This window comes from Chlorocebus sabaeus, chromosome 1 (genome assembly GCF_047675955.1).
Source record: "Chlorocebus sabaeus isolate Y175 chromosome 1, mChlSab1.0.hap1, whole genome shotgun sequence".
NCBI classification, from domain to species: Eukaryota; Metazoa; Chordata; class Mammalia; order Primates; family Cercopithecidae; genus Chlorocebus; species Chlorocebus sabaeus.
This window is the reverse complement of record NC_132904.1, coordinates 30,572,841-30,595,850: the sequence shown is the minus strand read 5'-3', so window position 1 is coordinate 30,595,850 and position 23,010 is coordinate 30,572,841. Positions and strand designations below refer to the sequence as shown.

General features: G+C 47.2%; 1 protein-coding gene and 1 long non-coding RNA gene across 2 annotated transcripts in view; both read right to left on the bottom strand.

Moving 5' to 3' along the window:
- ABTB2 (ankyrin repeat and BTB domain containing 2) overlaps nt 1-23,010 on the bottom strand; it is a 208,727-nt gene that overhangs the window by 113,603 nt on the left and 72,114 nt on the right.
- On the bottom strand, nt 210-8,766 carry LOC103237939 (uncharacterized). The gene is made up of 2 exons (XR_499017.3): nt 6,869-8,766; nt 210-1,225 (listed from the first exon to the last, which is right to left on the bottom strand). It is a non-coding gene; the product is annotated as an uncharacterized lncRNA (long non-coding RNA).

Sequence of the window (23,010 nt, the reverse complement as noted above, 5' to 3'; positions counted from 1 at the left end):
GCCTTGGATACACTGAGGTTAAGGGTCCATCTCTCAAGAAATGCTGTTTTTGGTGGGGGTTGGGGGGACACAGAGAGGAACCAGGAAGTGTTTGGTCTTACGTATGAGCGTCCATATGTGTGCACGCACTTGCATGAGGGCCACGCTTCCCCTTCACATTCCCTAACTTTAGGTTCTGGTTAGAAATGCATTAACAAAGGCTCCGTGGGGGAAATAAAATTGGCTTTTTATTGCAACAAAAGCAACCAGCAGGATAAGGCAGGGTGGATGGAGAGAGGAGGTGTGGTTTAAACATAAGTTCTTTTGCAGGTTCTCAGCTTTTAATTAGCACACCTCTGAGTGAAGCCCCCTCCCTCATGCTTATAAACACAGGTCTGCTCAGGCTTTCCTTTTATTGTCACTTGTCACAGGCCCAGGTAGCCAAAGCTTATCTGGATTGGAAGCGCTAGGCTCTTCCCTGAGGCTCTCCTGCAGGTGGCTGACTCATTCTTGCAGAGGCTGGAAAGTCAGCCGGGTGCAGCAGTGGGTTAAGAATTTCCATTATCGGCATAGGACTCATTCCCCAGGCATGTTGTAGGCACCCTCTGGGGACACAGCTCAATTCTAGGCACAGTAGGGAAACAAGGATGAATGGACTGACCTACCCCCAGGAGCCCTGTCTCCTAGTCCACAAAGCAACACACAACACACGTCAGGCATGCGCAACACCGTCCTCAGGCCTGACCCCAGTCCCCCACTGGTATCTGCCATGTAGGTTGCAATCTGGGGCATGGGAGGGAGAACATAAACCCATCTGCTAACAAGGCTGGTGTGTGTGAGTGCCACAGGCCCAGGCAGTTCTCCTTAATATGCTGACGTCTTTATGGAGTCTGACGTTTGGCTGGCTTTGCTCTGTGAGATCAGTGGTCTTCCAGGGTAAGTTTCTGATGTCTTCTCTAAGGGAAGTAACACAGGCCTTATTACCAGGCTTCTCCAGCAGGAGAAAAAGGGAGCGAGTTTGAGGGCCATCAGGAGAGTCTCCAAACACATCTGATCTTCTAGAAGCAGCTTGAAGGGAAGCCCTGAATAGGGAGTTCATTGAGCAGGCTCGAGCCTGAGAGTTCAAAGCAGGGTCTCCCTAGCTCTCTTGGCCTCAGTTTCTTCCTCTGTGAGATGGACTCTTCAATTCACATCACCCCTACAATTCAATGGCAGCACATCGGGCACAAGGCGATGTGTCTCTGTGCTGTGGACAGGAAGAAGAACGGTCAGAGGTCTGGACACAGCCAGCATTTCTGCCATAACACAGAGGAAGCAAGAGCAGACCGATGCCTTTGGAAATGATGCTTCGTGGCCCAGATCCATGGGAATTTGCCCAGCTACTGGAGGCAGACCTTTCAAACTTGCTCAGAAAATCTGATTTTGTTAGACTTTTTGCTGCCAGCAATTTAGCTGAGTTGGGTGGTTACTTTGTCTACCTTTTTCTTTCAGTTTTCTCCCAAGCTGATCAAAGAAGCCCAAACGGATACTCAAAGCCAATATAATAATCAACTACAATGCTCTCCCTGTTCTGGGACTAGTGGTGGGTGGCATGGACTGGCCACACCTCGATCCCTCCTGGGACATCAAACTGTTCGAAGTGTGTCCCACAGCTAGTCCAGGGTGAACGCTGCATTTCTGCTGGCCCGAGCCTGTACCGCCTGCTGGCCCCGGCCAGAGCCCTCCTCATCCTGACCCCGCTTCCTCATCCTCAGGCAGGGGCTTGGCTTCACTCTCCTCTAAAACTTCGAGCTCAAAGATTTCACAATCTCTCTCCTATTCAATGTCCTTGGTCACCAAAAAGGGGGATCTTAATCAGCATGGAGGACAGGGAAAGGGGAGATGTGCATTGCAGAGCCATTTCTTTCACTATCAACTCAGGACTTTACCAAGTCCTCTCACTTCCTCATGACTCAGTTGCTTCATCTAAAAACAAGCAAAGGAAAGGGCAATCTGGTCTATGCTTCCTAAGGAAGATGCAGGGATACAAGGAAAAATAGAACCGAAGCAGTAAGTTCAGGGGCAAGTCTTCGAGTCCTTGACGCCTGAGCATGGACAACTCGCAAACACCCAGGCCCTTTCTCCGGCTTAGCTGGGGGAGAGGACGGGTGGACAAAGGCCCACCAGCATTGCTGCAATGTCACTGAAGCAGGTACCCTCAACGGGGTACTCTGGGGACACCATGGCAGTTCTCAGCCCAAGAGGTGATGCTCTTAAAACTCATAAGAATTGACTGGGCGTGGTGGCTCATGCCTGTAATCCCAGCACTTTGGGAGGCTGAGGTGGGCAAATCACCTGAGGTTGGGAGTTCGAGACCAGCCTGACCAACGTGGAGAAACCCCATCTCTACTAAAAATACAAAATTAGCCAGGCATGGTGGTGCATGCCTGTAATCCCAGCTACTTGGGAGGCTGAGACAGGAGAATCGCTTGAACCCAGGAGGTGGAGGTTGCAGTGAGCCAAGATTATGCCATTGCACTCCAGCCTGGGCAGCAAGAGCGAACTCCGACTCAAAAAAAAAAAAAAAAAAAAAAAAAAATGCCGGGCATGGTGGCTCACACCTGTAATCCCAACACTTTAGGAGGCCAAGGCGGGTGGATCATCTGAGGTCAGGAGTTTGAGACCAGCCTGGCCAACGTGGTGAAACCCTGTCTCAAATACAAAAATTAGCTGGGCATGGTGGCAGGTGCCTGTAACCCCAGCTACACAGGAGGTTGAGGCAGGAGAATCACTTGAACCCCGGAGGCAGAGGTTACAGTGAGCCAAGATCACGCCACTGCGCTCCAGCCTGGGAGAAAAGAGCAAAACTCCATCTCAAAAAACAAAACAAAACAAAACACCATCAGAAACTCCAAGCAGATCTGCCTGAGTCAGGAGGAAAGAATGACTGAGGGGATCCAGTCCCATATCTCTACCACAAATTCATTTTTGTTATTTATGTATCTACTTATTTAGAGACAGGGTCTCACTCTGTCCCCCAGGCTGGAGTGCAGTGGTGCAATCGTAGCTCATCGTAACCTCAAACTCCTGCACTCAAGCAATCCTTCCACCTCAGCCTCTCAAGTAGCTGGGACTCCAGGCACACGCCACCATGCCTAGCTAATTTTTAAATTGTTTTTGGAGGTATGGGGTCTCACTATATTGCCCAGGCTGGTCTCGAACTCCTGGGCTCAAGCAATCTTCCTGCCTCAGCCTCCCGAAGTGCTGGGATTACAGGCATAAGCCACCGCACCTGGCCTGTACTTATATGACTCTAAAGAAGTCACATCCCTGGCCTGGGCCTCAGTTTCCTCATCCGTGAGCAGAGTTGGCCAATCAGACCAATCCCTGCCAGCCCCGACACTATGCACTCCTCCAGCAAGTAGGAAAACAGTAGCGTGTCTTGTTATTTCTGAGCAAAGGCCTTAATTGTTCTCTACAGCATGAACTTCTCTATCTAAAAACCACAACATCTCCTCTCCTCTCCCTCCCCTGCCACCCCCTTCCTCCGAGATCCACAAGACTGTTACAGAACATTCATTTATTTTTCTTCAGTGCTTGGGCTGAAAACTCTGATGACTAAGCCATTGAATTTTAATACGCTACTGTGCTCCTTGGAGGGTTTCTTCACATCCCAGATCCCCCTCCCCCACCCCCTGTGCCCTCTGTAGACATGTGGTAGTCGTTAGGAACAGTTTGATGAAGTTTAGGTTTTCAGAGTAGAAGAGAGATGGGGGCCAGTGGGTGGGAGGGGAAGGGGAGGTATGATAAATGGACACAACAGTCCAGAGGCCACTCAGAAAATAAACATAAAGCTCCTTTTGAGTGAGCCCACTAAAAACAAATTCCCCAAAAGCTTTTTCCTTTTTGTGGGGCGGTGGGGGAGGGAGAGGCGGGGCGGGAAGTGCTGGTGGAGGCAGAGAGGAAAATTCTCTCAGTGTAAATGGACACTGTTCAGAGAAAGAAACAATCATCTTTATTGGCAGCAGCGGACGTGCACGTCGGACTCTGCCAGCCATGTGTCACGACGGCTAAGTCCCCTGTAGCTGAGGCCAGGCATTCAACTTCTGGGTGCTCGAGAGGTGGCAGCCCTCAGAAGAGCAAGCCAATGCTGGTGGAATTCCATGGAGAAACCTGGGTCACCATGGCAGACAGGGACAGACTCAACCGGCCGGGAGCACCCCACTGGGGCTCAGTCTTGCTGACCTTCTGCAAGTCCCTGGCATTCTCCTTCCTGGACCCCAGCTGTGGCCTCTTCCCCATCCTAATGGCATCACTCCCTGTCCCCATCCCACATTTCCATCCCCGTAGCTGAGAAACCCTAAACCTGGGCCCTGAATATATGTCTGCATGTTTGAAAATACTTGTAACACAGAGAAAAGGCAATCTTTGAAACAAAAAAAAATCCTAGACTTTGAATGGTAAGATTTCACTTGCAACCTGAGTTTCTTCTCCAGTGGGTGAACTGAAAGATGAAAAGGAATCACTGTAGTGGGGGAAAGTGCACCATCTCCAGTTTTCAGTGCGGATTTCATTTATGTTTGTTACACAAGGGCTTGGCCAACCAGGTGCTATCTGAGAAGGAAGTATCAGTGTTCTTATGCTTTCCAGGAGGCCATTGGAGACTTCCCTTATTAAATTGCCTTGTAGATGGGGGTTTTATTTGGGGTACCTCCCCAAGGATCTCTTAAGCACATTCTTTAGATGCACTGTAAGTGGCTAAGAAAATGAGAGTTCACTCCTCTTCAATTTTTATTGTAAATAATGCACAAATGTATGCACAACATGCTCCCTATTTTAAGATTTCTTCTTTTAGACAGGGTCTGGCTCTGTTGCCCAGGCTGGAGTGCAGTGGCTTAATCTTGGCCCCCCACAACCTCTGCTTCCTGGGCTGAAGTGATTCTCCAGCTCAGTCTCCTGAGTAGCTGTGACTACAGCCACCAGCCACCATGCTCGGCTTTTAAATTTTTTTGGAGGAACAGGTTTTCGCCATGTTGCCCAGGCTGGTCTTGAACTCTTGGGCTTAAAGTGATCCACCTGTCTTGGGTTCTCTTGGATTCTCAAAGTGCTGGGATTACAGGCATGAGCCACTATGTCTGGCCTGACCTTTTTCTTGTACATATTTGAGAACTCAAGTAAATAAGTTCAGATGCTCACAGTAAAAAAATAACTTCCTCAGAGCTCCTGGAATGAGGAACACGAAGCAGAAGATGCCATCGGTCTGAGAACCTGCTGTCTCCTCTTAGTGGATGCTACGGATGGGGACAGGACGATGCCATTTCCCAGATCATCCATTGCAGCAGCGTGGAATCAGAGGGCCTGGGTTTGAGTCCTGCTCTGCCACTAGCCAAAACCTCAGGCAGTCATTGGAACCTGCCATGCCTCTACCGCCTTATTTGCAGAACAAGGATAATGCCAGGTGCTGGAAAGGTACTGGAATGCTGCACCGGCAGGGTGGGCCAGCCACTGCATGAGTTTCCTGGGGCTTCTGTAACAAAGTACCATGAATTGGGAGGCTTTAAATAGCAGAACTTTATTCTGCTACACTCCTGGAGGCAAGAAGTCTGAAATCAAGGTGTCGGCAGGGCCCTGTTTCCTCTGAGACCCTGGTAGGTTTTCCGTTGCCTCCTCCCAGCTTCCCCATCTGCTAGACACAGCCCTCCACATCCCATGCATCCTCCACGTGTGCCTGACCCTGTATTCAAATACCCTTCTTACTGTAAGGACACCAGGCGTGTTGGACGGGGGGCCCATCGGGGGCCCATCCTATCCTGGTAGGGCCTCATCTTAACAAACTACATCCACACCTACTTATTTCCAAATAAAGTGACATTCTGAAGTCCTAGGGGTTAAGACTTCAACATATCTTTTGGGGGACATAATTCAGTGCTGGTGCCGCCCTCAGCCTTATCAGAACAGCAGTTGCCATTTGTGTTTCTTGCCAGTTTGTGGCCAAGGACAGGAAGCACCACCGACCAGGCCCCTGGGGTGGTGAACACGATGGAGAAATGCCCACTGTGACAGGAACAGCCCCTTCTCTTCTTGTGGTTGTTGCTAAAAGGGCGATTGGTTTTACAAAAACATGCTGTGGTTTTCATCGGGAAGTGCCTCTAAGCCGGAGCCCAGAGGATGGAAGTACTCGATAGGAATTAAACTGGGAGAAATTCCTGGCTTTGTTGTTTAGGGCAAATTTGCTGTGGGTCATAGTGGATTTGCCTCTGTGGTCTGAGATCTGAAGATATTTCTTGTCTGGACCACCCATTTGCAGCAGCACCTGCATCTAGGTGGCAGAAGAAACAAAGGAAAAGAAGGGAGGGGATTCAGCCGCTGCCCCTCCATGACCGAGGCCAGAGCTTGGTAAGCTTTCTCCAAGGGTCAGGGAGCAAATACTTTCTGCTTTGTGGACCATGTGGTCTCTGTCGCAACTCCCCACCTCGTCTGCTGCAGAGCAAGAGCAGCCACAGACAACTCGCAACCAAATGAGCCTTCATGTGTGGACAGAGAAATGTGAACTCCACACAAATGCCCTGTGCCATGGAACATCGTTTATCTTTTGATTATCTTTCAACCATTTCAAAATATAAAAACCATTCGCAGTGGATGGGATTTGGCCCACTGTCCCCAGCTTGTCAACTCCTGATGTCCACACTCAGAGAGGTTGTGTGTGCTTCCACAACCTACCATAGCTGTCACACCACCTAATTTTTCAATACAACTCCACAATTCGTAACATTTTCCTACAATCACGTGACTCGATCCTCTCATCCACCCTGTTGGTAGGCACAGTGGACATTATCCCCATTTTACAGATAAGAAAATCAAACAAGTCAAATGCCCACTTAGCAAGTGGTACAGCCAGACTGAAACTTACATCTTCTGGCTCCTTATCTGGTGACCCATCATCGCCCAGAAACACTCCAGACCAGCTCCTTTCTCAAGGATGCTTCATGCACGGATGCACAATACAAGTCAGCAAGTCATTCCCCCGATGGCTCTTTCAGAAATCCTGCTGCAGTCAGGGTGTTGATGCAGGGCTGAGAATTCTCCTCTAGAATCCCAGCTCCCCGACCAAGAGGACTAGATGTAACCCTGGCCTCGGAAGGGTGGGTAGGGCGCTTCCTGCATGGTTTCCGGACCAAACATGGCCCACGTCCCTTCTCAAGCATATAGTCTGTTCACCACTGTGGATAGTTTTCCTTCCCTTTTTTTCTTTTTTTTTGAGATGGAGTCTCATTCAGTTGCCCAGGCTGGAGTGCAGTGTCACAATCTCGGCTCGCGGCAACCTCCACCTCCCGGGTTCAAACTATTCTCCTGCTTCAGCCTCCCGAGTAGCAGGAATTACAGGTGCCTACCACCACACCTAGCTAATTTTCGTATTTTTAGTAAAGATGGGGTTTCACCATGTTGGCCAGGCTGTTCTGGAACTCCCGACCTCAGGTGATCCGCCCGCCTCAGCCTCCCAAAGTGCTGGGATTACAGGCGTGAGCCACTGTGTCCAGTCTGAGGGCTTTCCTTCCTCCACGTCAGAGTAGACAACTAGATGCTCTTGGGGGCCAGGCATGCAAGGTAAACAAGTGGAGTTTGGGGGATGGGGACAGCATTTGCCTATCTAGAGAGTGCAGAAGCTACTCAGCTCTAGCCAGCTGTTGCCAGATCAGGAACTCTCCCAAGTTTTAGATGATAGCATATTGTCAAGTTTTGGGTTTTCTTCGCTTTTTGAGAGTGCTAGGTTAAAAGACGTCCCTAGGCTACTGTGTGCAGCCTTCTGCCCTGAGGGCTGCCTCTTGACTTTAGGCAGCTGATACCTTGTACTATATACACAAAGTTGATTCTCTTTCCTGAAAACACTCATTTACTAGCAGCCAGAGGTGGGGGTGGGTGGGTTTCTGATGGAGACGAGACAAGCAGCCACATGACCCTGGATGGAGCTGTATAGGCATGGGCGGTGGCGGGGAGGTGCAGGAAGCTCGGTGTTTAGAAGTAGATGATGAACACTGAATTATTCAAGACAGGTTCAGCCCAGGGCAGAAATAGAAAATAAGTCCTTGCCATGTCCTGATTCAGACTAAATTGAACTTGACGATACCCTTTCACAAGACACCTTTGATGGAAATGAAGATAATAATCACTGATGCCATCCAACATGGTGATTGATAATGCTCCCTCTTTCAAACCCTCACCGTGTCCTTGAGTCCCAGGAAGGTGCCTGGCTTGGGTCCAACCATCCAGACTCTGGCTTCAGGGGAGGGAGCTCTGAGGTAGGAGGGTACTTCCTCTGGGTTCATGTAAATACATACAACTAGCAAGGCCTGGTGGCTCACGTCTATAATCCCAGCACTTTGGAAGACCAAGATGGGAAGATTGCTTGAGCCCAGGAGTTTGAGACTAGCCTGGGCAACACAGGGAGACTCCATAGCTACAAAAAGTAATTAGCTGGGTATGGTGGCACACACCTGTGGTCCCAGCTTCTGGGGAGGCTGAGGTAGGAGGATTGCTTGGGCCCAGAAGGTTGAGGCTGAATGAGCTGTGATCGTGCCACTGCACTCCAGCTTGGGCAACAGAGTGAGACCCTGTCTCAAATACATGCATACATACATACATACAATGTGCCTTTGGAACCAGGGAAGTCACTGTCCCCCCACAATATGCTCCTTGATGGTGGAAACATGTCGTACTTGTCCTTATATCCCTGGCATCCTGTGAGCCAAACCAGCAGAGGCTTGGACTGGCCAATGCTAGACTGTGTGGTGGCACCTAGCAGGGCTCCGTGCTTGCTGAGCAAACACATGGAAATCAACATTTACAGAGCATCCAGATACCAGGGGCTTTTTCTCATTTGATGTTTATAATAAATCTAGGTGGGTACTACCCAGTGGTCATACCACTTCCTATTGATGGTATCCAACTTATTTAACTTGCCAACCCTCAGTTTCCTCACCTGAAACTAAAGGCAATAATAGTACCCACATCTTAATGGGTTGCTGTTAGGAGTAAATAAAAGAATAAATGTCAAATGTTTATCACAGTGCTTGGCATACAATAAGAATTTAATACACTCTTTATTGTGGTTTGCTTTTGTTTTGACTTCTTATTTGGAAATAATTATAGATTCACAGGAAGCTACAAAAAAAAAAAAAAAAAAGAATACAGAAAGGTCCTGTATATTCTTTGCCCACTTTGCCCCGGATGGTTAAATCTCACACAATTAGAGTATAATAGCAAAACTTAAAAAACCATACACACTGGAATAATGTGTATGTATAGTTTGATGTCATCTCATCATATATATCGTTTGTTTTTATCATTGTAACAACTTGATAACTATCGTGAGATGCAGTTCAGAGCTGTGGTTAACTGTGCAGCCTCTAATACCAGATTATCTGAGTTCTAAAGCTGGCATGGCCACTACTAGCTGTGTGACCTTAAGCAAGTTACATAACTGCTCTGTGCTCTAGTCCCCTTATCTGTAAAAGGGAAACAATAATAGCGTTTCTTATAGGGCAGGAAGATTAAATAACTTAATATATATAAAGTACTGAAACCATCCTGACATGTAGCAAACACTCCATGATTTTTAGCTTTTGTTAAATTTAAAAAAAAATTTTTAAAAAATTTTTTAGCTATTATTATGTTTACTATTTTGACTTTTCCTGGGTCTCAGAAAGGGAGGGAAGTGAGGAAAATCTTGGCCTGACTTCTGTCACAGGGCTCAGGCCTTCTTTTCCTTTGGTTAATGGTTGTGACGCTTAATGGAAGTGAGCCAAGGATACACCAAGGGTCTACTTTCGTTGCTTTGTTTCGGAATAAACCCATGTTACGATTTTGAGAGAAAACTCCAGGCTGTCCAGGCCTGCTCTTGGAAGGCCCGGGGTCTCTCTCTTGGGGAACCTTGACTGACTCCAGGTTTGCTGCCTCAGAGAGTAAGCTGGCAGGGGATGCAGAAGGGATGCGGTGGGCTGGTGCTGCTCACTTCTCCAGTGGACGAAGCCAGCATGTGACCCCGGACAACAGCATCCCCAGGCACGCTGTCTTCCTCTTAGAGACTCCTCCTCCATCTGAACTGTGGCCCCTTGATGGGCTTCACGGCTGAGGAACACTGGCAGACCTCCGAGGAGAGGGATGGAACAGGGCCTGATCTGACAACAGCCTCCCAGAGAGAAGTGATGGTGACTACACAGTCTGGTTTCAAGGTCAAAGTTCCTAAAACCTTGCATTCCCTTATGCACTAGTATTGGGGCAAGGATCTAGAAAAGTGAAATGAACTCAGACACCTTTGACTGCATCATGGACGTCACTCTAAAACAGGCTGGAGGGAAGGAATAACAATAATTATAACAAGTGAGACCCTGCCTCAAAAATAATGACATTTAACTGTGATAACAGCTACCACTTACTAAGCACTTACTTTGTGTGGAAATACACTCAAGTCTTAGACTAATTCATGATGTGGCACTATCACCCTTTCTTCCAGTAAGTAAAAGAACAGAAGATGACAGAAGCCAAGGTCATAGCTAGTAAGCCACAGAGCCAGGATTCAAACCCAGGCTGATGGGCCTCCACATTGGAGCTCTAAACCACCAGGCTGCACTCCATCGCCAGAGACTGCAGTTCCTCTTACCTGGACTCTCAGTTTGCCCTTTATTAATGCTATGATTCCTTTAGTTGGCTCATTTCTGGTTATAGCCCTTCTAATATGATCTTTGTATCCCTGCATTAAGTAGTGGATTGGAATACACACACACACACAGAGACACACACACACACACACACACACACACACAGAGAGAGACACATTTTTTTAAAGGCACACCTCAGCTGGATAACATTAAAAAAGAAAAGAAAAATACAGGTCATTTTTTTTCTTGGCCAAGAAGATATCCTTGTGTCTGGTTGGGAGGTATGAGGTCAGACCAATGGTTCTGCAGAATCCCGTTTCAGACCTGGGATCCTATTAGCCATGCAGGCCAGCCATACAGGCTTGGCCGAGTGCAGTATTGCGCAAACATGCCTTGAGTTTCCAATCTGGAAACATTTCCTGCTTTTCCACTTCCAGCTAGCTCTCATCCTCAAGCAGAGGCTGCCAGCCATTCCAGACTAAGCAAGGGTGATGACGTCAGTGGAGAGAACCGGACCAGCAGCCTGGATGCTCTGACTCCTGCCTGGGGCCTGGATCCTGGCCTCTGAAGGATGTTTCTGAGGTGGTAGTGACTCACCTGTGCTCCAGGCTGGCAAAGCTGCCTCAAGAGTCCTCATTCAGCTCCCTGCATCTTGACTATTTCTGAGGTAAACTACGGGTACTTCAGCCCACACCACATTGACTCCCTTCCCCAAACTCCACAGGAAACATCAGATTCCATCATTTGGAATCTATTTGGCTTGGATCCATGACAGCATTCCTTAAGCAAGCCCTGACTCGGAACAGGGCTGAAGCCTGCAGGCCAAGGCTGTGCTGGGGAGTCTAAGTTACAGGCACCATTCTCCTTCCCTCCTGGAATGAACCCTATTAACGATGGCTAAAGAAAAGCAGATAAATGCCCCTCCTACCCCAGGGAAAGACATCCAGCCCTGCTGTAGAAGCCACACACACTCGACGTTCTCCAGAGATGTTGAGGGCAGGGGAAGTAGGGGACCACGGAAGATCACATGCCTCCCTGAATACAGGGCTCTCTCTTTTTTTTGTATCCTGCCTTAAGAGGGGGCTAAAGTAGCAAGCTGACCCTTGATATCCTGCCTAGAAACAGCCACTGATGACACTGGCACCAACTGCAGCCACGGTTTTTATGAGCACTCTAATCCACTACAAGTCACCTCCACTCATGTGGATCTCGACTCTGTGCTTCCCTCAAGATCATTTTCCACCTGCTTTCACTAGCTGGTCTGACCAGTTTCCCTGGGCTACCAGGTCTAGTTAAGGGTGGTTGTTAATTATGCACAGAACACTAAGGAATAATAATACACTCTGCCAATCTTTCATGTCAAGAACACCAAAATTTTTGACTCAGAACTCCCTATGAGATAAAGCACTTGTACTATTCTCATTGGGTCAGCTGGCCACAGTCCTGGATCCTACAGGTGGAAGAGGTCATGGCCCGAGAAGACAGCTGTCATGCTGGAAGTCACACAACAGGGCCATTGCTAGAGGGTAGAGAGGCTCCAATCAAGGCTACTGTCACATACCTGAACAGAAACCTTTTCACATTTAATCCACCTACTCATTGAGCTCTCAGAAAATAGAAACGGTATTTGGGTATTACCAGTGTGGGAGGGCTTTGAACTGACAACTCAGGGGTCACAGTCTTTGTGTCTTAGGGGGGACTTCTAATGATATCCTCAAATAGAAAAAATTCAACATCAGAGAGCCATGTCACAAATCCTGGTTCACCAGTGCTTCTTGTTTGGTTAAAAAAAAAAAAGTTCTGGTTCGGTGTGACTAATAAGTCCCAAGACCACACTGTTGAAGGGTCCTAACCAATTTAAAAGTTTTAAAAAGCACTCAAAATAGATTGCCTTCCTTCTCCTCAAAACTTAATCAGTTATTCTTGGCTACAAATAAAAACCAATACTGGTACTCACTTGAAGCTATACTTCATAATCCAGTTACTATTCTTAAGGGAAAATATTAATTCCTAAAATCCTACTTGGCTATATATACCATGTGAAAAAAACAGAGGGCCACAGAATTCTTCCCCACACACACTCCCCACCCAGCCCGGCCCTCCCCCACCTGGGCCTGCCATTTCATCTCTGCTTTATTGGCATGCACATCTGGATTACATAAATTTCAAGTATGGGTTTCAATATTAGTACTGCTTAAGGTTACGATACTTGACAAATCTCGAATGCCAGGACGTCAAATCAAATTAGCTTGACCAGTCACGGAAAACAAGGGGAGAGAGGGATGGACAACTGGGGCACTACAGTAATAAACAAGGTGCGCCACTGATCCACTGTTCCTTGTTTAGCTGGCGTGGAGGCTTCAGACGTGACCTAATAACCCCTCAGATCCAAGAGAATGCGAACTTGTAGGTCCATGTCTCCATCCCTTAGCAGAACAGTAGGTGCCCACTTGGCTGAGAAGTATGTATGTATGTATTTGAGATGGAGTCTTGCTCTGTTGCCCAGGCTGGAGTGCAATGGTGTGATCTTGGCTTACTATAATCTCCAACTCCCGGGTTCAAGTGATTCTCCTGCCTCAGCCTTCTGAGTAGCTGGGATTACAGGCACCCACCACCACACCCAGCTAATTTTTGTATTTTTCATAGAAACAAGGTTTCACCATGTTGGCCAGGCTGGTCTTGAACTCCTGACCTCAAGTGATCTACCCGACTTGGCCTCCCACAGTGCTGGGATTACAGGCATAAGCCACCGTGCCCGGCCAGAAGTATGTATTTAAAAGTTCAAATGAAACTATCTGGATGTAAACCCAGTTAATGTAGGGTCTCATAAACAACATCTTTGAAATTTCAAATTTTACCTTTGTTACTCAAGTTCCGGTCTTAGCCCCTACAGGTAGCTTTTAGCATGTCATGACTCTGGTATTTCAAGACGGTAGTGGATTAGTAAGACATGCAGTTCTTCATGATAACATCTAAAAGTGAGTGGCTACAAAAGAAGTTATCAAATACTTTTCATTTCATTTCCTAAATGTCTTATTTGGAAAAAACAAACAAACAAACAAACAAAACAGATTTGGCCAGGCACGGTGGCTCATGCCTGCAATCCCAGCACTTTGGGAGGCCAAGGTGGGTGGATCACTTGAGGTCAGGAGTTCCAGACCAGCCTGGCCAATATGGTGAAATCCCGTCTCTACTAAAAATACAAAAATTAACCGGGTGTAGTGGTGCACACCTGTAATCCCAGCTACTCGGGAGGCTGAGGCAGGAGAATCACTTGAATCCAGGAGGCAGAGGTTGCAGTGAGCACTGCACTCCAGCCTGGGTGACAGAGCGAGACTCTGTCTCAAAAACAAAACAAAACAAAACTAAACAACAGATTCTCTTTTTTTTTTTTTTTTGAGATGGAGTCTTGCTCTTATTGCCCAGGCTGGAGTACAATGGCACGATCTCAGCTCGCTGCAACCTCCACCTCCTGTGTTCAAGTGATTCTCCTGCCTCAGCCTCCCGAGTAGCTGGGATTCCAGGCGCCCGCCACCACACCTGGCTAAGTTTTGTCTTTTTAGTAGAGACAGCGTTTCTCTGTGTTGGCCAGGCTGGTCTCAAACTTCTGGCCTTGTGATCTGCCCGCCTCAGCCTCCCAAAGTGCTGGGATTACAGGTGTGAGTCACTGCACCTGTCTCTGATTCTCCTTTCTTAATATTCACATATCACTTGTTATAAATGTTTGCGATCTACAGAAGGAGCAGGATATAATACAAAAAACTTAAAAAAAAAGTTAAAAAAATTATTTCTATTTTTTAATTTTTTAACTTTAGGATAATTAGACAATCCAGAATTTCTTCAATGTTTTTCCTAGCTCCTGGGGATGTTAAAGGGAGAAAGGTGCTCGTGGGAATTCGATTTGGGTGCTGCTGGATTTAACACGGTTGAGTTTGTTTCCTTACTGCAGGACTTCTCAGGGCCTTGAATATGCAAACTGTATATTATAAAATGCCAAGAAGGAAAGACAGTGCATTGCATTTTCTAAATATATTTGGCCATGGAACCTTTTCCTGTGCTACATTTTCATAGTATTCTGAGAACCACTTTGGGGATTAGTTGACCCTAAGTCCTCTGGTTAATCATTATCACCCTAATCCTTGATAGAAAAAATAAGGCTATACAATGTGCTGGCCTCCATTCTGATGCACTGAGGGAAAGGCTGAGTGTCCTCACCAGTCCTTGTTGGGGCACAAGGGACAGAATCATGCCTAACTTCCCACAGTCCCCTACAGGACCTGCGCTTGTCAATAACACTGCTTACTTCTTTCTATGTTTCCAAAATGTCCAACACCCGGGTAGGAGTGGGCATTTCACTGGCGCCTTCATAAGAGCTAAATCATTGCACACACAAAGCTGTGTGCTGGCATTTCCAAGTCAGAGAGACTCAGCGCCAACTTGGAAAACACTTAGGAGATGTGCTTCAAGTCAGGCTCCCCATAAACAGGCTGGGAAAGTGGCCAAAGATCCCAGCCACTGTGGAAGTTCAATGGACTCTGGAGACTACAATTAACCTCTGGGGCAGTGTAATGTCTGATAATGGCCTGTGAAAAGTACATACAGAAATGCAACTCCATGGGTATAATGTGTATGCACAGGTGTTTCGTTTTCTTCCTAGGGTTCTCAGTCACTGGGGAAAACTAAGCAGAAACAAACCATCCTCTTACTTCAAAATGAAACCTGAGCAAATGCATGAACTGTCCAGTTTGTGAATGAGATAGAATGAGTATTACTAAGGTGCTATTTATTCATTAGCACCACCAGTTCCTGAAAGCTCACTACTGCCACATGCTTTGCAATGTGTTCTTTACATATTTATATTTATCTTTTTAAATAGAGATGGGGTCTTGCTATGTTGCTGAGGCTGGTCTTGAACCCCTGGGCTCAAGCCATCCTTCTGCCTCAGGCTCCCAAAGTGCTGGGATTATAGAGTGAGCTGCCATGCCCGGTCTGTTCTTTACTTTAATCCTCACTATGACCCTATAGAGACTCTACTATTTTATTCCATTATACAGATGAGGAAATGAGGCCAGTGAAGTTAAGGATCCAGAGACAGTCAGGGGCAAAGCCAGAATCTGAACTCAGATCTATTTAGTGTCATAGCCTGAGCTTCCCCAACCGATCTGTCTGACACTTCTTTATGAATTGTTAACTTTATACTATGTACAGTGGGGGTTAAATGGACCAGACTTGAAGTAGGACTAGGGATTCTATTCTCAAGAAGAAATCAGATGTTGAGATGAGAGGCCTGAGACATAAAGATCTAAATTCCAGAAGGCACTCACTAACACTTATAGAGAAAATAACTTTTATAGCCAGTGACTATTCTAAATGCTTTTCTTTTCTTTTCTTTTCTTTTCTTTTGAGATGGAGTTTTGCTCTTGTCACCCAGGCTGGAGTGCAATGGCACGATCTCAGCTCACTGCAACCTCAGCCTCCTGGGTTCAAGCGATTCTCCTGACTCAGCCTCCCAAGTAGCTGGGACTACAGGTGCATGCCACCACGCCTGGCCAGAGACAGGGTTTCACCATGTTGGTCAGGCTGGTCTTAAACTCCTAACCTCAAGTGATCCACCTGCCTCAGCCTCCCAAAGTGCTGGGATTACAGGCGTGAGCCACCATGCCTAGCCTCTAAATGCTTTTCATAAACATTTGATCCTCACAAGGACACTATGCGATAGGTGCCGTAATCCCCATTGTACAGATGAGAACATTGAGTCACAAGGTAGTTGGGGGCTTGCCTGAGGTCCCACAAGCAGGAAGAATGGAGCAGGGATGGGACCCAGCGTGTGCAGGCTTTACTACTACACAGCACAGCACCGCAAAGAAGGGAGTGGGTGAGTCTGGAGCTAAGACAGTGAGGCTGACCCAGCTTCCCAGCCCATGGCTCTGCTACCGGCCTGCTAGGCTGATCTGGTTCCCAACAGGTAGGTTTGAGGAGAGAGCACCACCCGGTCCTCACTGTACCCATTCAGAAAGTCCTCCTCTGATGCCTGTGGCGACTCAGCACCTTCCTAGCTCTGACAACTGCCCTGGAGCCCCTCTTTCTCTCTCTTTCCCTCCCAGGTCTGGGAGACAGGTTAGCTGTCCTAAGCCTTTTGACCTCAGGGCCCCTACTGCTAACATAATGAGCATGTCTGGAGGATCTGCCACAATTATCTGTCAACCCTTACAGACTAGACCACATTAAGTCCTCAATAATGGACAATCTAAACACCCACCATCTGGCCAGACACTAAAGTGTGGGAGGGGTACTTTATATGTCATTACTTCTAATCCTTACAACTACCCTTCGAGGTAGGTATCTAATCCCTGTTTAATAAATGCGGATGCTCAAGCTCAGAGAAGTTAATTAGCTTACCCAAGGGTGAGGCAGTAATTGGAGGAGCCAGAACATTAAGTGAAGAGGCAGTGGACTCAAAATCCTTGGGTGCTTTCCTCACACCACACTACTTTTCCTAAGATACATATATAACTACCCGCCGTATAATGAAGAAAATGGGAAGCTCCCTAATTGTGGCACAGATAGAGCAAAGCAGGGGAGGTCGTTTCAAGCTAGGAGGAGGTGGTGGCATTGAAAGTGGTCATAGTTGCCTTAAAAGGGAGAGCCCAGAACATACTGGGCCAAGCAGCAAAGTTCTAGGCATTCCAGGAATGGGAACCTCCACCCAAACCACTGTCTCAGCAAGCAGAACACCCACCATGGTCCCTCCTGGCCCAGGAACATGCACCCCCATCCAGTGCACAGGTGTGGACATCTTCCTGGTGAACACCTAGCCAGGGTCCTCTAAGACCTTCCCACTCAGACAGTTGATCCTGGTTCTGCTATCTGCTTCTCCATGTGTGTCCGCTCCAATCTTAGATCTCGGGTCCTAGCTCTGTACTGGCTTGAAACCACCCCAAGTTCCCTGTTTAGCACAGCTGCCCACACCCAAGCCTCAGAATTATTCTGGCTCCTACTGAAATCCAGGGTGTGGCTCAATACGTACACACAGCATCATCCCTTCCACCCACCGACAGAGCCTCTGTGCCTCCCCTGGGCCCTTTTGTCTAGACAATCCTGTAACCATCACCGACGCTGTGCCAACCATGCTCTGAAATTCTAGCACAGCCCTTCGGGGACTCCCGCTGGGCAGGGCAATGAAAGCCAGAACCCAAATTATTTGTTTTCTTCAGAAAATCCAGATGATTCCCAAGAGTCATCCCCATAAGGAAGCTGCACCACCGAGTTCCAGTATGTTGACAGCTTATTCATCTGAAGTTGCTATTCACAGACACAAAGCTACATCGCAGGATGGAAGCAAGGCTTACCTTCACCTTCTAGCTCTTGGAACACTGTGCCTCTTCTCTTATTCGAATGTCACAGTTTTATATTATTCAAAAAATTATCCCAAACAAGTCATTGAGACCGTATGGAAATATTTTGGTACAGATGAAGTTCACAGCAGTGCTGATATAACAGAGGACAAATAAACTATAAATCAAAATGCCTAGTAATATGTGATGGATTACATAAGTCCATTATATATGTCTTAGTTCATTTGAGCTGTTCTAGCAAAATACCATAATGTAGATCTAGGCTTAGAAACAACAGAAATTCATCTCTCATGGTTCTGGAGACTGGGAAGTACAAGATCGAGGGAGGTAGGTGTCCAGTGAGGGCCTGCTTTCTGGTTCATAGGTGGCAGTTTCTCGCTGCATCCTCATATTGTGGAGGAGCCGAGGCAGCTCTCTGGGGCCTCTTCCCAAAGGTCCCACTTCCTAATATAATCCCATTGCTGATTAGGTTTCAACATATGAATCTGGGGTGGGGAGGGGATACAAACATTCAGACCATTGTAATATAGAACATTTCATATAATGAAATACCTTGTAGGGCATTAAAAATGAACATGTAGAAGAGCTGTATTTATTGATTTGGAAAGATATTTATAACACATTGAGTGAAAAGCAGGTTTTAAAATAGTATTGAAGGTGAGATCACATTTTTGTAAAGAAAATATCTATATACACATCAACATCTTGACACAAACTCCAGACAGTGAGATTATAGATTAATGTAACGTACTTTTCCTCTTTCTTTTTTTCTTTTTTTTCTTGAGACAAAATCTCACTCTGTTGCCCAGGCTGGAGTGCAGTGGCGCAATCTCAGCTCACTGTACCCTCCATCTCCCAGGTTCAAGTAATTCGCCTGCCTCAGCCTTCCAAGTAGCTGGGATTACAGGCATACACCACCACACCTGGGTAATTTATTTATTTGTTTATTTATTTTATTTTATTTTTTTTTTAGTAGAGATGGGGTTTCACCATATTGGCCAAACTGGTCTCGAACTCCTGACCTCAGGTGATTCACCTACCTCGGCCTCCCAAAATTCTGGGATTACAGGCATGAGCCACCATGCCTGGCCTTGTAATGTGCTTTTCATTATCCATATTTTTAAAGTTTGTCTATGTTGAATGTATTATAAAATACAAGTTATAAAATTTGTTTAAAAAAGTCTTTTTCTTTTTTTGAGATGGAGTCTCGCTTTGTTGCCCAGGCTGGAGTGCAGTGGCATGATCTCGGCTCACTACAACCTCCGCCTCCTGGGTTCAAGTGATTCTCATGTCTCAGCCTCCCGAGCAGCTGGGACTACAGGCACATGCCACCACACTCAGCTAATTTTTGCATTTTTAGTAGAGATGGGATTTCACCATGTTGGCCAGGCTGGTCTCGAACTCCTGACCTCAAGTGATCTGCCTGCCTCAGCCTCCTAAAGTGCTGGGATTACAGGTGTGAGCCACCGCACCTGGCCTATAAAAAAGTCTTGATTAAAGAAGCAGCATATATTCATTTAGCAAGTATCAAAGTATATATTGAGGAAAAACACCATCTCATAAATCTAAGCTTCCGAGTTCCAAATTTAATCAAAGGCAATTTAGAACATGGGTCAGGACAGAACATTATAACTAAATGCCAGCCAGCATAGAGGGGAGCATCACAAGGTGACCCTTGAGGGCACTATTTTTGTAGGTGGTCTTTCAATTGCAAAATATTTCCCCAGGAATAAGGAGATGCAGTTGCCAGGAGACTTAGTCCCAGGGGCCACATTTGGTTCCTTACTCTTAGCAACCAGGCTTCCAACTGGCTTTCTTATCTCCTAATAAGATCCTTTCTAAAGTCAGAAGGAAGGGAGAATGCCTCAGTAGCCAGTTTTATGGAAGTAAGTTGCTGAGTTCTCTGACTTCTTGGTAAATCTAAAGGAGGGCTTCCCTACCTGGATTGATAATGTCCAGATGCAGAGCATCTCAAACTGTGCCACGCACATGAATCCCTGGGATCTTGTCCAAACAGGGCTCTGATACAGCAGGTCTGTGGTGGGGCCTGAGAGTCTGCATTCTAACGAGCCCCCAGGTGATGCCGATGCTGCTGCTGCTGCAGAGACCTCACTCTGAGCAGTAAGGCCCGATCCATGTCTCAGATAGAAGAAGAACTGGGCTCGGCCCAGGGATGCTGAGTTGAACTGAGACAATGGGCCACATCGCATCATCCTGTAGGGCAGAGATGGCTCAGCTTTGGTTCTCAGGCCACTGGTGATTAATGAGCAAATGACCCCCGTGGAGCCCTAACGGATCTGGATGATTTAATGTTCTTATCAAAACGGGCCATTTGCCACAGTGACCAGAAGCATCGGCCCCAATGTCTGAGCTCCCTTACAGGACCTCTTTGTATAACCAGAATCACCCATGGGTACCTGGAAAAGGCAGGCAGCACCAAAGATTCTATTCAGAAGCAGAACTTTAATCACACTAATAAATCAGCCTACAAAGAGTAATTATCGACTGGCTTCCATGAAAGCTGACGTTGGAAGAAAAGGTATGAGAGTGGAAGACAGAGGTAAGGAGGTCATACTTAGGGTGAATTGGTGACGGATGAACAAGAAGCAGGGAATGGGTAACTGTAACCAGAAAGATGGAGAAAGCGGAGGGCTTAAACATACATAGGAACATTTATAAAATAAATAACTATTTGTAAATAAATTAAAATGGTAAGAGATGGACCCAAGTCCAGCACTGCAGCCAGAAATCTGTCAGGAGGCCCTGAACACTGGCAGCAGGCTGTGTGCTTGCACACACCCCACCTGATACCGCCTGGAGCCGCAGGGGTGTTAATGAGGCTGGGTGGAGAGGCAGACCCCATTTTTCATCACTGACACTCAGACTGGCTGTCCTCAGCCCAGGACCCTGGCCAGTCAATCAGCCGCCAGCTCCGCTGTGTATAAACACCTTCCATCCTCAGTCAGCAAAAGAGGCAGGTGCTAGAGATCTGGTCACGGTCAGTTGGACAATCTGATAAAGCCTTCCTGGGGTCGCTGTGGCCCGAGAACAGCCCTGGCATAATTAGACCAGGCGGAGGGGCTGTCAGGCAATCTAGGCGGAAATCACAGGGCCTCTGCCAATCAAAGGGAAACCCAACCGAGGGGACGGGTGGGGAGGGGGACATGTGCTGTACAAGTGGACAGTGGGGGAGGGGAGGTTTCCCCGAGGCTGGCTCATGACTCTGGCAGGGCTATGCAGCTCATTATGCAAGCCCCAGAGCTAGGCGGGTGCTATCGATCACTATCGGGGGTCCCTGAGGATTCATCATTATGTAGCAGGACCTGGTGCGTGCTTTGCTGTGGCGGTAACCAGAGGAACATGGCAATGCATCCTTGCCAACGGAAAACAGAGTGACCCTTTTTTTCCCCTCTTTTAATTATCTTGCAGGCTTCTTAACCACGAAGGTGCAGAAATGGACAGTAATAATAAAAACTCCTCAAAAGGTTTGTAGTTTACAAGGCCATTCTACACGTGCCATCTTAGGGAGGCCAGGCGAGGGTTCATCCTTAAGATACCACAGCTGGGAACACAGGGGCCTGCTGCTCTACCCTGGAACCCTGTCACACGTGCACAAAATGCTAGATTCACTGAGGGATTTCAGTCTTTTTAAGAACTGGGTAGTGCTCTCCAACTGCTCTCCCAGCATGGGCCTCCATGGCATCTCAATTGGCTGGGTGCTTCTGACTGCTTTTTGGGAAGAGACGCCCAGGTTACTGAGAGGCAAGCCCTTCTATGATCCTTTTACTCTGCTGTTTCTTCTTTTACTAAGCTAAAAGTTCACCTCCTGCATGTCGTGTCTGTAACTGGGATGGTCTAAACTTGACGGGCAGCCTCTGTCCTGGGCCTGCTTGCACTTGAGAAAGGAGCCTCTTGGTACATCTCCCACGTAAATTCAACTCAATGACCCAATACTACAGTTGGGGAAAACAAAAGAGATTTACATTGCATATTTATAGCAGAAGACATTATAATCGCCTGTAGTCTCAACCACTTAGGAGGCAGAGGCAGGATGACTGCCTGAGCCCAGGAGTTTGAGGCCAGCCTGGGCAACATAGAAAGGACCCTGTCTCAAAAAAAAAAAAAAAAAAAATTAGTAAATAAAAATTTTAGGCTGGGTGGTGGCTCACACCTGTAATCCCAGCACTTTGGGAGGCAGAGTCAGGAGGATCGTTTGGAGCCAGGAGTTCAAGGCCAGCCTGGGCATCACTGTGAGACCCTACTTTATTATTATTATTATTATTTTGAGACGGAGTCTCGCTCTGTTATTCAGGCTGGAGTGTAGTAGCGCGATCTCGGCTCACTGTGACCTCTGCCTCCCCGGTTCAAGCGATTCTCCTGCCTTAGCCTCCCAAGTAGCTGGGATTACAGGTGCCTGCCACCACACCCAGTTAATTTTTGTATTTTTAGTAGAGACAGGGTTTCACCATCTTGTCCAGGCTGGTCTTGAACTCCTGACCTCAAGCAATCCGCCTGCCTCGGCCTCCCAAAGCGCTGGGATTATAGGCATGAGCCACCACACCCAGCCTCAAAATATTTTTAAAAAGATCCCTTTTTCTGTGCCTAGGTTCCTTCCCCAGCATCCACCTCTAGATCTCCCATTCCTGTTTTTGGTTCTTACCATCCATCACCACTTTCATGCTGTTTCTGCTCCTCTCATCATTCCCAGCAAAACAAAAGCCTTTTAGTTAGGACTCTCAACATGTCTCCCCTTGGAGGCTTAGAAACATATTCACGGACATTATGCTGAGTGAAAGAAACCAGCCTCAAAAGCTTACATACCGCATGACTCCATTTATATGATATTCACACAAGACAGAACTACCACCATGGAGAACAGATTGGTGGTTGCTGGGGCTGGGGGAGGGAAGGGTGTGACTGTCAAGCATAGCAGGAGGGAGCTCTGGAGGGAGGGAACTGTTCTGGCTCCTCATCATGGTGGTGGTTGCACAAATGAATACATGTGTTAACTCATAGGACTTGGGCTGGGTGCTGTCGTGGCT